This window comes from Cetorhinus maximus, chromosome 4 (assembly GCF_964194155.1).
Source record: "Cetorhinus maximus chromosome 4, sCetMax3.hap1.1, whole genome shotgun sequence".
Lineage (NCBI taxonomy): Eukaryota > Metazoa > Chordata > Chondrichthyes > Lamniformes > Cetorhinidae > Cetorhinus > Cetorhinus maximus.
Genome location: NC_135882.1, coordinates 116472640 through 116490445, shown reverse-complemented (window position 1 = coordinate 116490445; position 17806 = coordinate 116472640).

Genomic DNA, 17806 nt, shown 5'->3' with positions numbered 1-17806 from the left:
AGTGTTAGGCAATGACTGTATCCAACAAGGCAGAACCTAACTATCTTCCCTTTACATTCAGTGGCATTATCACCATCAAAACCCTCCCTATTCCTATGGGTCGATGAGAAATTTAAGTAGACCAGCAACATAAATATTATGATGATAAGAATTCAAAGGCTGAGATGATTGAATCACCTCCCAAAGAACTTTCCGCACACATCTACAACGCACAAGGCAGGAATGTGATGGAATACTCTCCACATGCCTGGATGAGTGAGGCTTCAACCACACAGGACAAACAAGGCATGGGAATACACGATGAATGGTAGGGGCCCTGGGAAGTACCGACGATCAGGGAGACCTTGGTGTACATGTCCACCAGCCCCTTAAGGTAGCGGGACAGGTAGATAAGGTGGTTAAGAAGGCACATGGGATACTTGCCTTTATGAGCTGAGGCATAGAATATAAGAGTAGGGAAGTTATGCTGGAACTACATAAAACGCTGGTTCAGCCACAGCTAGAGTATTGCGTGCACTTCTGGAATCTGCATTATAGGAAAGATGTGATTGCACTAGCGAGAGTGCAGAGGAGATTTACCAGGATGTTGCCTGGGCTGGAGCGTTTTAGTTATGAGGAGAGATTGGATAGACCGGAGTTATTTTCCCTGGAGCAGAGGAGATTGAGGGGAGATATGATTGAGGTGTATAAAATTATAAGGGGCATAGATAGGGTAGACAGGAAGGAACTTTTCCCCTTGGTGGAGGGATCAATAACCAGGGGGCATAGATTTAAGGTAAGAGGAAGGAGGTTTAGAGGGGATGTGAGGAAGAATTTTTTCACCCAGAGGGTGGGAATCTGGAACTCACTGCCTGAAAGGGTGGTAGAGGCAGAAACCCTCATAACATTTAAGAAGTATTTGGATGTGCACTTGCGATGCCATGGCATACAAGGCTATGGGCCTAGTGCTGGAAAATGGGATTAGAATAGTAAGGTACTTGTTTGACCAGTGCAGAGTTGATGGGCCGAAGGGCCTTTTTCTGTGCTGTAGACCTCTATGACTCTATGACTGTAGAAGCTCAACACCATTCAGGACAAAGCAGCCCACTTGATCAGCACCCCAATCACTGCATTAAAAAATTGGAGGCTTTCATCGTGCTGCATGGAAAAAAAGCAATACACTGCTGCTTCATCGCTACCATGAATGTGTAGTATCTGTATATTTTACCTTGTTAAATAAATGGTTTTGATGACTTTTCTGCAAAAAAAGTTGACTCCTCCCCAGTACTTGAGCATCATGGCTGCAGTTTGCACCATCTACACAGTGCACTGCAGCAATTTGCCATGGCTTTTTTGACAAAATCACGCAAACCCTCAATCTTTACTAACTAGAAGGGCAAGGACATCAGGTGCATGAGAAAACCAATACCTCCAAGTTTCCCACCAAGCCACACACTATTCTGACTTGGAAATATAATGCCACTCCTTCATTTTTGCTGCATTCATCTATGGAACTGTGAACCATGGAACTCCCTACTTAACACTGTGCATGTAGCTACACTACATGGACTACAACAGTTCAAGAAGGTGACTCTCCACCATCTTCCTAAGGGCAATTAGAGTTGGGCATTTAGCAATGGGCTATCAACATTGGCCTTGCTAGTGATGCCACATCCCAAGAATGATTAATAAAAGGACCACATGGCATCTGCTTGGTCCTTCCGCATAGCAACAGGGCTGAAATCAGGAAGTCAGTGGGTTTTTGCAATGCTATGCTTTGGCATCTCAATGGACTGTCAGCACACTATGTGAAGTTTGGCTCAAGAAAGCAGTACATAATTGAAATGTTTCAGCTGTTAACACCGTGATAGAAACAAGGTGATCTGATTTGTCAAAATATTCTAATTGAAGGAACATCTTCACCTCTGACAGGCTCAGTTCATGGATAGTCTGATAGGGCCCATATGTCTTTCCCAATGTGATGGTCAGGAAGCCCAAACCACTTGCAGTCACAGGACTCAGTATTTTCTTAGGGAGCTGTGATGGTTAATGAGTGCCCTGATGCAGCTCACTGGCTCTATAAGTAGAAAAATCAGCTGCCTACTTCTGATATCAGGTTGTTAGATAAGGAATCTTGGGGCAATGTTAACAGTTTGGCAATGGATCGGAAGGCTTTTTGAGGTGCACTCCTGGTCCTATAAAAAGCGAATAGCTTGCTTCCTGGAGAAAGTCTTTAAGATTCTTTTTGGGGTCTGCCGGTTTGTTTTCTCATTGCCTGGTGAAATAGGACTGGCAGGCACCACACATGCTTTGCCCGTTTTTCCTTGCGAGTTGCAATCACATACCCTGTTGGCATTCATTTAAACACACTCCTGCCTGTTTTGAGTGTAAGTGTCGTGCACAGATTGAAAGGGCTACCTGAAAGTTGATTCAGGTAGGAAAATGGACGCACAATGACCCCATCAGGCTTACAGCTGCTTGGCTTTCAGATGAGGAATAGACATGCAGCAGTTGCAATCTTTCCCATGACTTCCATCAGAACAATATTTAACATAGCTTTTTAGTCTGGGGTTGAAGAACAGCCAGAAATGCCAAGCACTAACTTTTCATGATAATATCATGTACAAGTGATAAGAATGATGTGTTTTGACACAAATGTAATAATTACATTGTGTGCATTTAAAACAAATGAAATAAAGGTTTGCAAAGTGAAAAAGGTTGACCTTTAAAGGTATTGTGCAGTATCTCTCATAAAAGTTTCTGTAACAATAAATCATGGTATTTCTCAAGGTATTTTATGAATACAATCTTTTCATTTCCTCTTAAATGCTTCCAGATGGAATGTTAACAGAGTTCCAGGTTATCAAATTGCTTTGAAATACATTAAAATTGTTTTGTTGCAATTGGAACTTTGAATAGTGGTTTGAAAATAGAACACATACTAACCATTTACAAAGTTTAAAAAGGCTACCAAAATTTTTCAAGGATGCAGCCTTGGCAGCTACACTGCAGTCATGTCTGTTGGTACCCAGAGCTGCCAGAGCATGTGGCGCTGGAGGCGGACAGCCAATTAGCATAGATTTAGTGGACATGGCACCACCGTGGATGCATCTTGGGCATCCGCCAACCTACACAGATAGTAACTTGTGGGCCTGCTGTTGTCTGGGGAGGAGGCAGGGTAGACAGTGCCCACACCTCAAAGGCTCCATTAAAAGAAAACTTAAATTTACTTTCTCTTTTGGATTTTCAACAGCTTCCCTGGCCTGGAACCACCCTACCACACATAGGGAACCTTGTGTCCTTCAGGAGGCTGAAATGCCTTTGGGCCTCCTGCCCATGTCCCCAAAGATCTGCAGGTTGAGAATCGGCCTGTTCAGTCAAATGAAAACCCATGGCAGACACTCATGACCCTGAGAATATGTCAATCTTGAATCAAGGGACATTCGTCACTGCCACGACCAATGCCTTATGTACTTATACAAGACCTACTGAAGCCAGGAAAATAGGAGCTTTCAGTGTAGGGAGTCACAGACCTCAGTCCTACCCCTTTTGACATAGGGTATTATGTTTACATATGAACACACGAATTAGGAGCAGGAGTAGGCAAATCGGCCCCTCAAGCTTGTTCTGCCATTCAATAAGATCGTGCTGATCTGAATGTAACCTCAACCACACATTCCTGTCTACCCCAGATAACCTTTCACCTCTTGATCAAGAATCTATCTAGCTCTGCCTTACAATATTCAAATACTGTTTTTGAGGAAGAGAGTTCCAAAGATACACAACCCTCAGAGAAAAAATTCTCCTCATCTCTGTCTTAAATGAGTAACCCTTATATTTAAACAGTAACCCCTAGTTCTAGATTCTCCCACAAGAGGAAACATCCTCTCCACATCCACCCTGTCAAGACCCCTCAGGATCTTAAAGGTTTCAATCAGGTCGCCTCTTGCTCTTCAAAATTCCAGTGGATAAAAGCCTAACTGTTCAACCTTTCCTCATAAGACCATTTCTGGAATGTACTGTATTCTGAAATTTCCCTTTAAATGTTTTCCACTGAACTTCTATTGACATATCCCTTAACCTCACTTGTCAGTTCACTTTAGCTAGCTCTGCTTTCATGCTCTCATAATTGCCCTTGTTTAAGTTTAAATATTAGTTTTGGACGCACCCATTTCTCCCTCAAAATGATGTAAACTTCAATCATAGTATGACCATTGCTACCTAGGGGTGCCTTCACTATGAGGTGATCAATTAATCCTATCCCGTTGCTCAGTACCAGGTCTAGTATAGCCTGCTCCCTGGTTGGCTCCAGAACATGCAGTTCTAAGAAACTACCCCCAAAACATTCTAAGAACTCTTCATCTACGTTACACTCACACATCTGATTTTTCCAGTCTATGGGCTGAATGTTCAGCTCGGTGGGCGGGCGCGATCGGTCCCCTACCGCGATTTCACACTGGCTGGCCAATTAATGGCCAGCCAGTGTGAAACGCATGCTGGAAAGTTCAGCGCTGCCAGGGTGGGGGCAGGAAGAGGGCAGGCGATGACGTCGACATGGGCACGGGCCAGCACGGACAGAAAGCTCCCTGAAGGCAGAGAGCTGCCTCAGGGAGCTGAAGCAAAAATAAAGGTTTCAAAAGCTGAAAAAAAATGTCCATGCATAATACTGCACCTGAAAATTTAGCTTATGAAAATGGTGTCCACAGAAATTTATTTACTATTTATTCCATCACGGAAATCTCATCCCTCCCGTGGATGAGGTTGTGGTAAAATGCAAAGGTCGCCTGGCCGATTCTCCCATCCGCCAACCGTAAGGTTGGACGGGCTACTTAAATTGACAGACAATTGTGCCGTTAATAGCTTAACTGCCCTCTTAATTGTCAGTGGGCGAGCTTCCGACTTCTGCGCGTGCCTGCCAACTGAAATATCACACGAGTGCGGGATGACGTCATCTTGCGAGATTTCACACCCAATCTGGTCGGATGCACAGCTGCATGATCAGTGTAAAATTAAGCCCTCTATGTAGATTAAAATTCCCCATGATTATTGCTGTACCTTTCTAACAACATCCCATTATCTCTTCTATTATAGTCTGTCCTGCTGTATAGTTACAATTAAGGGTTTACACACCGCTTGCACAGTGGCTTCTTGACTTCGTCATTTCTCATCTCAAACCAAGCTGCTTCTACATCCTGGTTTCCTGAACTTGGGCCATCCCTCTCTAATGTGCTAATACTATCATTAATTAACAGAGCCACTCTCCACCTTTTCCAAACTTCCTGTCCTTCCTAAATGTCATGCACCCTTCAATTTTCAGGTCCCAATCTATGTCATCCTGTAATCATATCTCTGTAATGGCTATCAGCTCGTACTTACTTATTTCTATTTGCTCCATCAGTTCACCTGTTCTGTTTTGAACACTATATGCGTTTAGATACAGGGCCTTTACTTCTGTCCTTTTATTATTTTTGTAGCGTTTAATTTTATCTGCAGATTTACTCTTAGATTTGTACTCTTTTCCCCTTCTTGTCACAGTCTGTCTATCATTTCCCATATTAATACCTTTCTCTTGCCTTGTCTCTACTCTGGTTTATCACATCTTCCCATCTTTGGTCCCTTGCCCCCACTATTCAATTTGAACCCCTCTCTGCTTCCCTCATGAGGACGCCAGCCCCAGCACGGTTCAGGTGTAGACCACCCCAAAGGTACAGATTCCACTTTCCCCAATCCTGTGCCAGTGCCCCACAAACCGTAACCCACTTATCCCTCACCAGTCTTTGAGCCATATGTTCATTTCTCTAATCTTATTTGTCCTATGCCAATTTGCATGTGGTTCAGGTAATAATCCAGAAATTATTACCTTTGAGGTTCTGCTTCTTAATTTGGTGCCTAGCTCGTCATACTGACTATGCAAAGCCTTCTTCCTCATCCTGCCTATGTTGCTGGTACCTACATGGACCACGACCTGGATCCTTCCCCCTCCCACTGCAAGTTCCTCTCCAGCCCAGGGCAAATTCTGGAATTCCCTGCCTAACAGCACTGTGGATGTACCTACACCACATGGACTACAGCAGTTCAAAAAGGCAGCTCAGTACCACCTTCTCGAGAGCAACCACGGATGGGCAATAAATCTGGCCCAGCCAGCGAAGCCCACATCCCGTGACTAAATAAAAAAAAAATCCCTAACCCTGGTACCGGGCAGGCAACACAGCCATCTGGACTCTCACTCTTTGCTGCAGAAAACAGTGTCAATCCCACTTACTATACTGTCCCCTACTGCCGCTACGTTCCCTTTTGCTCCCCACACTTGAATGGCTTCATGTACCATGATGCTATGGTCAGTTTGCTCATTTTTCCTGCAGCCCCCACTTTCATCCAAACAATTTGAGAGAACCTCAGACCTGTAGGACAATTGCAGAGGCTCACACTCCTGCCATCTGGATCCCCTTACCTGCAGTCACACCCTCCTGTCCCTGACCACTGACCAAATCAAAAAACCTTGTCCTCAGTGGTGTTACTGCCTCCTGGTATAAAGCATCCAGGTAACTTTCCCTCTCTCTGATGTGTTGCAGAATCTGCAGCTCAGCCTCCAGCTCAGTGACTCTGAGCCAAAGTTCCTCAAGCTGCAAACACTTTCTGCAGGTGCGTTTGCCCTGGATCACAATGTTATCCCAGAGCTTCTACGTGCTGCAGCCTTGACACATCACCTGTCCTGCCATTCCTAATGTGCTTAAATAATTGTGAAATTATATTAATCACTTATTTATGTTGCTTTCTTATATGTTTTATTAATTTACCACCAAATTGTTTACTATTTTAAACCATTGGAATAGAATAGAACTTACCCAATTACCAGATACTCACCAAAGAGCTAGCTCCTTTCCCTGCAGTAGAGCAGGAAGCAATTCCTATGGGGTAAGAAAGATTGAAAAAGGAAATGAGCACCTCCTTTCCCCACTTCATCGAACTCCCCATCTGACCAAACACCAAGTCTTCATTCAGTTACCTCAGTTGCACTCCATTTGCCTTGGCTGCACTAAGGAACCCAGCATTTAAAGTAAACTGAACTGCGGCTACAGTAGCCAGATTCAACCAGATAGCTAATTAACTACTCAGCTCCTACAGTGAGTTTACCATAACTAAACTGCAAGAAAGAATGAACTTATCTTGCTTACACACTTTCCAATTACTGCTAATTACAGACTAGATTAGGTTTTAAGAGCAAAATTTCAGAAACACTTAAACTCCCCCTCTCACCAAACCTCGAGTCTTCACTTAGTTAGCTCAGCTGCACTCTGTTTGGGATGGGCATAGTCTACTTCGGGATAGGCTCCAGAGAGATTTCCAGTGAAGGCTCAGACCCAGCATATTCAGTTTGTGGGCTATTTCCACCCTTCTGCTGCACTCCCACTGGTGTTAGGCCTGAGTACACCGAAAAGCCTAACAATTTTACAGACCACTGTGTCTTAATACGCTAGTGGCAAATATTTATTAAGCAACAGCACAAAATTAGTACCATTTTGGCATATTGTACTGGAGTACTACTATGAATAATGCAGATTCACCCATCATGTCCCTCAATTAGCAAGTTTAGCCACACTGCCATAGCAAGTTGAAATAAAGAAGATCTTATACAGATGATTATCAAATATCTCACAAGAGCTGGTTTATAGTAGCATTAATGGCAACATAGGACCAGACTATATTCACCTAGGGAGAGCTGGGTGAAAATAAACAAATTTGAGCCTTTCAAGAAGAATATCAAATTATTTTGTAAATTCAGTGGGCAGGATCTTGTGGAGGCAAGAAAGGCCCTGCCTGTGATTAGAGGACAGGCGAGGCCCCTGCATCGCCTCTTTCCGGGAAGGCCCACAACATCTTGTGCCACTCACACACTTAACATGCCATCGGTGGACCTTCCCCCAGGATCTGCCCACTGAGAGCTGCCAGCAAATCAGAGGCCGGCAGGTCTTCTGTACTCTGCAGCGCCACCGGAAGTGCAGTGGCTGCTGCCAGTACGACACCCACCTGAGGCCTCAAATCAAGGAGTGACCCAGGCACAGGTGAGTGATGGTAGGAAGGAGGTTGTGTCATGGGGGTCACGAAAGGTAGGATGGGAGAGGGGGTAAGAGCACGATGCGGCTCTTAGCAGCCCCCCCCTCCATTCTTGATGCCAGGTCACTCGATCAGGCACTGAGTGCCTTTGCACAAGGGACACCCCTGGGATCCCGCAAGCAAACATGCCAAGGTTTTGTTGTCAGGCTCCCTGCATGGTGAATCTCCACCCCACCCACTCCCCAACACCCACCCATTGCTGGGTTAATACCAGCGGCGGCAGACTCAGTCTCTTAAATGGGCATTAATTGCCCACTTAAGTACCTCAATAGGCAGTGGGGCAGGAAGGCCATCCACGGGCATTCCCACCATGGACATACTCAGGGTGGAAGCGGGAAGGTGAAATTCCTTCAGATTTAATGGGATAGTGACCCAACTTGTTTAATAATTACATCTTCTGTGATGGCAACCAGTCATATTTACAAAGCAGTAAAACTCTCTTCTGTGCTCAACATGGAGAGCTGATATTACAGTATGAGAATTAGTACTCATAAACATCTTTTGCTGTGTGGTTTCAGTTTCATTACTCTCTTAAATTGTTAAACTTGAATTCACTATCAGCATCCATGCATTAGATGGAATTTAATGCTCTTCCGGAGGTGGATTCAGAGGCGGAGGGTTCCGTTTGATCAGGAGGGAGGGTGCAGGACAGGGAGCCCGCTGCCTTCCAACCTCCTCCCCATCAAGCCCAGGGTTGGAAGAGTGTGGGGCGGCCTTCCTGCCTGGAGGCCAACTGAGCCTCTAAGGCGGCTACTTAAGGGCCTCATCCCACCACCACTGGTATTGAACCAGTTGCAGGCAGGGGCCTTGCCATGTGGAGAGACCGTCAATCAAAACCTGTCAGGTTTGCCTGTGGCCTAATGGAGGTGAGTGGAGGTGGCTTATTCACACGCAGTCTGTGCCCAATCGGGGGACTCGCATCAGGATGGTGGCAGGGAGGAGCCTGTGAAAGTCACCCTGCCCTTGCTTATGACTCCCTTACACTCCTCAATGACGACCCTCTCCCTGCAACTCAGTTGCATCCGCAATCTATCTGGGGATCCATTGGCGACCCTGAGGCCTGGGTATTATACTGATAGTGGCCACTACTCCAGGTGGTGCTGCCAGTACTAGGGAGCTGCAGGTCTGATTGTTGGGCAGCTCTTGGGGTGGCATTTCTGCTCTACTGCGGTGCTGTCTAGGTAAGTACATGATTACCTCATAAATGTGTCGGGCTTGCCGCAGACAAGCGATGTGAGATTCCCAACCATTTACTAGCTGGTGGGCAGACCCCAGCATCACCAACACTTAATTATGTCCATTGTTATTTTGAGAATAACATGAATACTGTATAAAGTTATTATTTTTTGGAAGCGTTCAAATTCAGCAATGAATCTTCTTACACTGTGCTTGAGTGGCTTCTAACTGACTTTTATTTTTACTGAAGTGGTTTGGCTGCGTTATTTACTGAGGTCTGTTAAGGGAATGGGAAAAGGACTTAGCAATGAGAAACTTGGAGGTACAGAGAGTAGACGGCAGGTAATTAGGAAAATGTGGTCTGGCCAGGCGGTGGCAGTGGGTAGGGGTTTGAGGTCATGTGGAATGAAGTTGGAGATTGTGATGTGGAGTTGGAGATTGGGGGTTGGGGGCTGGGACGCGTCGGAAATTGGGGATGGGGGATTTGGAGATCATGGGTGGTGATGGCAAGGGCAGGGTCAACAGATTGCGGGGTGTATAAAGAGGTGAGCTTAAATAAAAGCAAAATAGCTTGGATGTTAAAAATTTGAAATAAGAAAAGGAAATGCTGGAAAATCTCAATCAGTTTGGCAGCATCTGAGGAGTATTACTTGATTTGAAACATTAACTCTGTTCTCTCTCCACAGATGCTGCCACACCTGCCGAGTATTTCCAGCACTTTCTGCTTTCATTAAACAGGTAAGCGTGTTGGGATTGGGGCCTCAACAACATACTCCTGCTGTTCCTCGCCCATACATCTTCTTTTTCAGTTCCCTGCCTGAAGGCAGGCCTGACCCACAACACCATGATCTCTACCACAGGTAGGGCAACAAGGCAGGTTCCGAATCCACCCCAGCCAGAACAGGGATCGAATCCCACGCTGCTGGCACCAACCTGATCCACACCAGCCACCCAGCCAACTGGCCCCTCAAGGAGCCCAAGTTGCAGTGGCAACATGCACGTTGTAGTTCGGATGGTCAAAGCTCCAATTTTCTTTCCATCACTTGGCTGACCAGCAATCTCTCCAACTCTCGCTTCCTGCCATTGGTATGTGTTGAAAAGAATTGCAGATTTATACTCAACCTATTTGGCAAACTATGAAAGCACCTTCTTTGATAATCTAGCCCTGGAGTGGAACTTGAACCCAAGCTTGAATCTAGTGCCACACCCCTGCTTTTTTCCTGTAGCCCTGCAAATTTTTTTGCTTTTCAGGTGATGATCCTATTCCCTTTTGAAATCCTCAGTTCACCCATCCTCCACCACAGACTCAGGCTGTGCATTCCAGATCTTAACCAGTCGCTGTATGCAAAAGTTTGTCCTCATGTTGTCATTGCTTTTTTACTAAATCTGTCCCCTCTGATTCTCAATCCTTCCACCAATTGGAACAGTTTCTCCCTATCTACTTTGTCCAGACCTCTCATGATCTTGAATGCCTTTATCAAATTACTCAACTTTCTCTTCTCCAAGGAGAGCGGTGTCAACTTCTCCAATCCATCTGTGTAACAGAAGTTACCTCACAGACCAGCCCTTCTCAATTCCTTTCACCTGCCACCACACACAAACCTTGTGAAATCCCGCCTTCATGTGTTAAAATTTAAAATTCTTTTAAAATGGAGGCACACGATATCCTCAAAAGATTTTAGTAACCGAACTGCCTCCTGAGAACAGTTTCATTGTGAGCCCCTGCCCTACCTCTTAGGGTTAAAACTACCCCCAAGAATAGTTCAAAATTTTCATTTCCTATTTACCACTTTGAACATTTGCAGTATTAACTAGAAATTGAATGAAATACTTAACCATGACAGGATCTATAATTGGGTGGTGACGCCTTGACATTTATAACTGTAGCAGGCAATTGAGCCAGACTTATCTCGTGAAAAATATGACTTCGGAGCAATTACTTCTATTCAGCAAAACAAAAATCTTGAAGAAACTAAAGCTACCACCCCTGTGATTTTTTGATTTAAAAATATTGTCAGTTTGAGTTCAGACTGTTGCAACCTAGCCTACAGAGTACCTTCAATCATTTAGCTTTCTCAGTTAAATATGAAAGAATACTTAGGATGTGGGGTTGGCCGCAGGCATCATCACAGTTCCGGCATTCTTTGAATAAATTTAAATTTGATTATGTGACAGTCAACATTTTAATGCAGAAGATTCCAGTTTAATTCTGGAAGGGTTAAATACAGCTTTTTATAGAAATTTCAGATGAAAATAAATTTCTTAGTGAGGTAGTGAGCGTATAAATGATCTAAAATAAATATCACTTTTTTGAGGGCGCAAATCCCTAGCTTGAAGGCAAGTTAATTTTCTTTACCTTTTTTGGTCTCCCTGTATCATGCACTATCTTTAATAAAGAGATTGTACAGTCAAGCAAGTTACTTCCACAACACCAGTAATACAAAGCTGATACTGGATTTTAGGAAGTGTGTCACTGTGTTCCATTGCTGGCTATTTTCTGATCTTTTCTTCTAACCTGTAGAAAAGCTCCTGGCTTCTGTTCAGTGCTCTTCTATAGCATATGAACATAATGGGCATAGAAATATTGAATGGTGGAGCAGGCCCGAGAGGCTGAGTGGCCTATGTTGTATGATGTTGTATGTGCCTGCATGCCATTGGAATGCAAAGGTGTTCAACAGAGCAAGGGTTAACGTGGGACTAGGGAATAGCACTGTCCACAGCATGTTGTATAGTGTCACATGGTAATAGACTGAGAGAACAGTCTAGAAAGAATACTCCTGAAGCAGCCTGCATGGAGGTGACAGCACCATGCATGACAGTAACCTGGGATCCGTAAATAGTTAAACTTTAACAATGAAGGGTTCATGTTTAAGTATACAAGTCTCAAGACCCCATCATTGAGACATCTAAAGAACCATATTAAAACTTGGTTGGAAGCAGTGGGATATCAGCATAGTATAACACAGTTGACAGTAGTGGTCACTTCCACAAGATATCACATCAGAGATGGTACCATAATCCGACATGGTGATTCGCGGTGATATGAAATGTGGCAACTAAATGCATGAACCCAGAACAGCATCTCAAGGTATGTAAAACTAGAAGCAACTGAAGCCTTGCTAGAGAGATGCACGCCTAAGAAGAAAACTTGAAGAAAAAGTTGAAGAAGACTTGGAAGTAAGGAATCCACCAGAATGAGTGGAAGTCCATTACAGAAAATCACAAGGACCTGAGTGACACAGTTCACAAGATGGTGAGCAAAAATACAAAAAAGTAGCTGTACTTACATTTTAGAATAGGTGCCAGTCCCAAGGGTTCAGCATCTAGAGGGCAGCTGAAAAAGCTGCAAGTAAAAAACAAAGGTTTAAAAAAGACAAAACATGTAAAACCAGCTGGCAGAGTCAAAAATTTAAGCAGAACCTGCAGAGTTTAAAAAAAAGAGACCTGCAGATTTTAAGAACAAAGTCCTGTTGCTTTAAGTTTTAAAAAAGGACCCTGAATGGACCACAAGCCCACCAAAATTCCCACATTGCTGGATGTTCAAAAAAGCCATTCAGAATTTTTTTTAAATCACCCAGAAAAGAAATGCTCCTATCTTAATAGTTTAAAACAGTTTTAAAAAAAGAAGGCCCACGATTGCCGGGGACCCCGTCAAAATCGGAAAAGAATGGGAAACTTACACAGAGGAACCGACAGCTGCAGAAACAACCTGAGGCAGAAAAAATGGTTACAGCACTGACAGCTCTTAAAGGGGTAACAACAATTAAAGCTGTAATTACAAAATGAAAAAGTAGCCATGGATGGAAAATTTGCAGAGCCAGACGCATTGGTGCTATTGAAAGGGCTCAACCAGACCAAAAAGTGGGAGTCTTGGAGAAGACAATATTTAATGTACAGGGGAAGTACAGGATTAACTAAGGAATCAGAAGAAGTACAAGTTGATGAGTTTTTATTCATCTTTGGTTCATTTACTGGTGATGTACTCCCCAGCCAACGTATAAATCAATACATACAAACAGCTTTAACTTCAAGTTGTACAGGAAAAGGTCAAGCGGTATGAATAAAGCGCCGAGGGCAACAAGAGACGCCAGAGAAAGGGCAACAAAATACCCCAGAGCGAAGGTGACAGATGGCAGTGCAGAGTGAACAGATGGCTATGAATGAAGGAAAGCTATCTGAAGTAACACAAAAGAAGCAAAACGTGCAAAATTAAATGAAGCTGATCTACAGAAAAATCTTCGCATCAGAACTGAACTGGAAGATTTGAAATGCAAGATTCAAGCTTTTGAAGCCTTTCAAGCCTTTGAAAACACATGATAAACTGAAGTCTTCAATGAACCAAGCTGTTGGAGATCTGAAACAAACACATTTCAGAGGTGACACAACGGTACCAGATGGAGACAGTGACCCTCAATTTCACAGTTGGCTAATCAAAGCAGGAGCTGGGAAAACTCAACCAGATGTACAGCCAGGCAGAAAAGTCACACAAACAAGTTGCAAGTTTCCTTGAAGAATCAATATGTAGCCATGGAAAAACATGAGGAGCTAAAAAGGACATTGAATATTACTTCAGAACAAACTGCATTGGAATTATTAGTAGCAACAAAATTGAAGTCCAGAGTGAGTTGGCAGGATGTCAACAATAAAATAAACAGTTGAAAGAACAGTTGATTGTCCTTCAAGGCCAAATACAAAAGGAATGCGTAACCATTCAGCAACATGAAGAAATTAAGACTGCCTTGAACAACAGAATGGAAGCACAGCAGAAAAAACTTGACGAGACTGTATTGAATTACAGGAAAGCCCAAGATGAAGCAAGTGAGCTTCGCAAAGAAATGGAAAACCTGTTGAATGACCTTCACAAAAATCCCTCAGGACAAAGTTTATTCTTCTAGCAAATTATGAAAAGAAGCAAAATGAATTTTTCGTCACTCTGAACAAACTGAAGAACTGAAGAACAAGCTGGCAGAGAAGGTATGTTCAATATTCCAGGAGAAAGCCTAAAACTACAAGAAACAGGCAGCAGAGCTGAAGAAGCAGTTGAATGGAAAAGACGAGGCATTGAAAGGAAAAGCCATAGAACTTTCCAAGCTGTGAGTGAATGAAGACACGAATAGCATAATTACAAAACTGAAACAGATTAAGACTTCACCGGAGACAGACCTGGCCAACAGTGAATCCAAAATGAAGGACAAGAACACAGTTTGTTACAGACAGAGAAAGGAAAGACAGAAATACAATCAGGAAATGTAAATCCAACATTGAAGTACAAAGAACTAGAAGAAGAAAGAGCATGGATGTCTCAGACATACTGAGAACCCTTAAGCAGAATGAAAATATTCATTAGCTTGCAAAATGGTTTGAAAATAAAATGGCAAACAATGGCTGCGATTGTGAAACAAGTAACCCTTTGCAAAACATATAAGTCCATCAAGAACATGGCAGACACCATGGAAAAAGAAAATTCAAGTCCACTTTAGAAATGAACAGAGGGAACATTCCCTTGGAAGGAATGGGACAAATCCACAGTGTCCGAAAAAAGCAGATGAGTTGTTCTTAAAGAGAAATGCAACTCGGAGGAGCACAAAAAGTGAATCAAACGGAGATAACTAAGTAGCAGAAACACAGTACTACTAACATTCCTCCAAGTGTGATAGGCCGTGATGTGGAAGAACTGTCACGCCTCACCGTCTGAATTTATAAAGTCAGAGACTTGAGCTGGGAGAGCAGGGATAGCAAGTAAAGATTGTATTAAAAATAGTTATACTACATTGGAAAGGAAAGTTTTTTTTTGGAGAAGAAAGGCAGATGTTGTGTGTGCCTGCATGCCACAGTAATGTAAAGATGCTCGGCAGAACAAGGGTTAATGTGGGACTGGAGTATAAGATTGCCCATGGCATGGTGCATAGAGTCACAAGGTACTAGACTGTGAGAACAGTCTAGGAAGAACATTCTGGAAGCAGCCTGCATGCAGGTAACAGCATAATGCATGACAGTAACTTGGGGTCTGTAAATAGTTAAAGGTTAACAATAAAGTATTCATGTTTAAGTATACAAGTCTCAGGATCTCATCATTGAGGCATCTAAAAAATTCATATTACAACAGCCTACTCCTGCTCCTAATTGGTATGTTCCAGCAATGAGTCAAGGAAAGATCTTCCAGTTCATCCTGCCTCACACAACTGCAATGCTTTGTGGGATACATACACACCCACCTCAGCTCACCCAAAAACCTCCTGGGAGAGATGAAGAATCAGATAAAATCCCAGCTCAAATGATTAAATAAGCAATCTGGAAAATGCCTCTCCATCCCCTCATTCGTGATTGAAACTAGTCTAGGCAAACTGAGATCATGAACTCACTTTATGGAGATCTCCGGCTTAACTCGCACCTCACAGCTCTGTGGCATCATATGTTGGAGTCCCAACGTTGTCATCATTATCAGGTAATGTTAAAAAGAAAGCATAAAATAGAAAAACTTGGCATGGCCGAAATTCCTTACAATATGAGTATAAGACACAAACAAGAATTTGAGCTGATCATCTGATTGAAATTCCAGAGCAACACTTAAGGAATATTGCATTGTCTGAGGAGCTACTCTTCAGTTGAAACATCAGATCAAGGTCTTGCTTGTTTGCTTCCATGGTTGAAGTAGATATTAAAGATCCCATAGTATTAGTCAAAGATAAGTAGGGAATTCTGCCAGCCTCCTGGTCAATATTCATACCTCAACCTAGATATTCCTAGATCAATTTGGTCATTCTTTATACTAGTGGTTTGTAGGCACAAAATAGCTTTTGTGTTTGCCTATGTAACACCAGTTCACTGCATTCCAAAAGGAGCTCATTCTTTGAAGTTTAAGATGCTTCACTATGATAAAGTATTGTGTCTAAATGCAAGTACTGTGCAACATAGCACAAAATTTAAACATTAAAGTTTTCTCCACCAATCTGGTACAATAGAAATGGATAAATATAATAGCCACGTATCATTTCAGATCTCAGTTTATCTTGTTCTGATGATGTGGTTTTATAGCTCTTCATGTGTGATTCATCATAGCATAATGGATATCAGGATGCAATTTCAAGGAGATGATCTAACGGAAACACTCCAATCACAGCATAATCCACAGGAGCAAAACTGAATTGGTTTATAGCCTCACCTGAATGCCAGCTTGGCCATATCATGATCATATGTTTCCTACACACCGTATTTGTTTACTGTATTATTGAAATTTCTTTTCTCAAAGTGTTGCAGAACACACACCCAGGTACAAACATGCGTATACAGGAAAAATAACAATATAGAGTTGTACCATCTGAAATTGCACTCCATGGAGTCCGCAGTGCTGAGGGATTTTTAAATATAAATTCATGGCATGTAGGGAAGGCCAGAATTTATTGGCCATCCCTAAATGTCCCTGCAAATGGTAAATTGGGATTTTGATCCCTGCACTGGTTCTGCACCAGCACTGAAATTTGCACAAGGTCTGCATCAGGAGATGAAGATGTTTACACTGCCCCATGATATGGGCCTCATGTGTCTTAAGAGTCTTTCAAAGAATTTTAGGGGCCTGTCTGGGATGCTCTGGAAATTGGTCTCTTCAGCGTCCAGGTAACACATACTACACCACACAAATTCACCTGCACCAAGGCAGCTCCTCTCCCCCAATAACCTGCCCTCGTTGACCAACATTAGCTCCTGATCACTCACGCCTTAACTTAAAAATTCTAATCCAGTGTTTAAATCTTTACAAGGTATCATTCTCACTCTCTCTGGAAACTCCTCAGGGCATGTGATGTCTCCGCATCTCTAGCCAATGCTGGGAGCAACCCTGCCCCCACTCCCCTGCAGAATAATTTGTTTCTCTGCTTCTGTCAGTAAGGGGCGCATGGTCAGGAGAAATGGAGAGCTGAGAGTAGTGAATTAGGTTCATGTGGGAATTCGGTTCACAGAGGAAAGAGGTGCTTTAAATAAGATTTATTGCAATTATTAAAGTGTGTTCAGTATTAGTCGCATTTATCAGTACTAGTAAGTTTTATCAATAGTTGTAAGGTTTATTAAGTTAAGGCCTAAGTAAAACAAAGTTAATATAAACCTAAGTAAAATAAAGCTAATGTAAGTGAAGTAAAGTTAAGGCATGGCAGGGCAGTTCGGTCACATGGAATGCGTGTCCTGTAGTATATGGGGAGTTATGGCTGCTACCTGTGACCTAGATGACCAAATGTGCAAGAAGTGCCATCATCTGCAAAAACTTGAGCTTCGGGTTTCAGAGCTCAAGCAGTGTCTGGATTGGCTGAGGCATATCCGCGAGACTGAGAACGACTTGGATAGCATGTTCAGAGAGGTAGTCACACCACAGGCTAGGAGAATGGAGGCAAAAAGGGAATGGGTAACTATTAGGCAGTTCAAGAGAACCAGGCAGGTAGCACAAGAATCCCTTGAGACCCTGCTCACTAATCAGTTTTCTGTTTTGGACACTGGGGTTAGCATTGGTCCTTCAGCAGCCATAGCCAAGTTCATTGCACCACGGTCA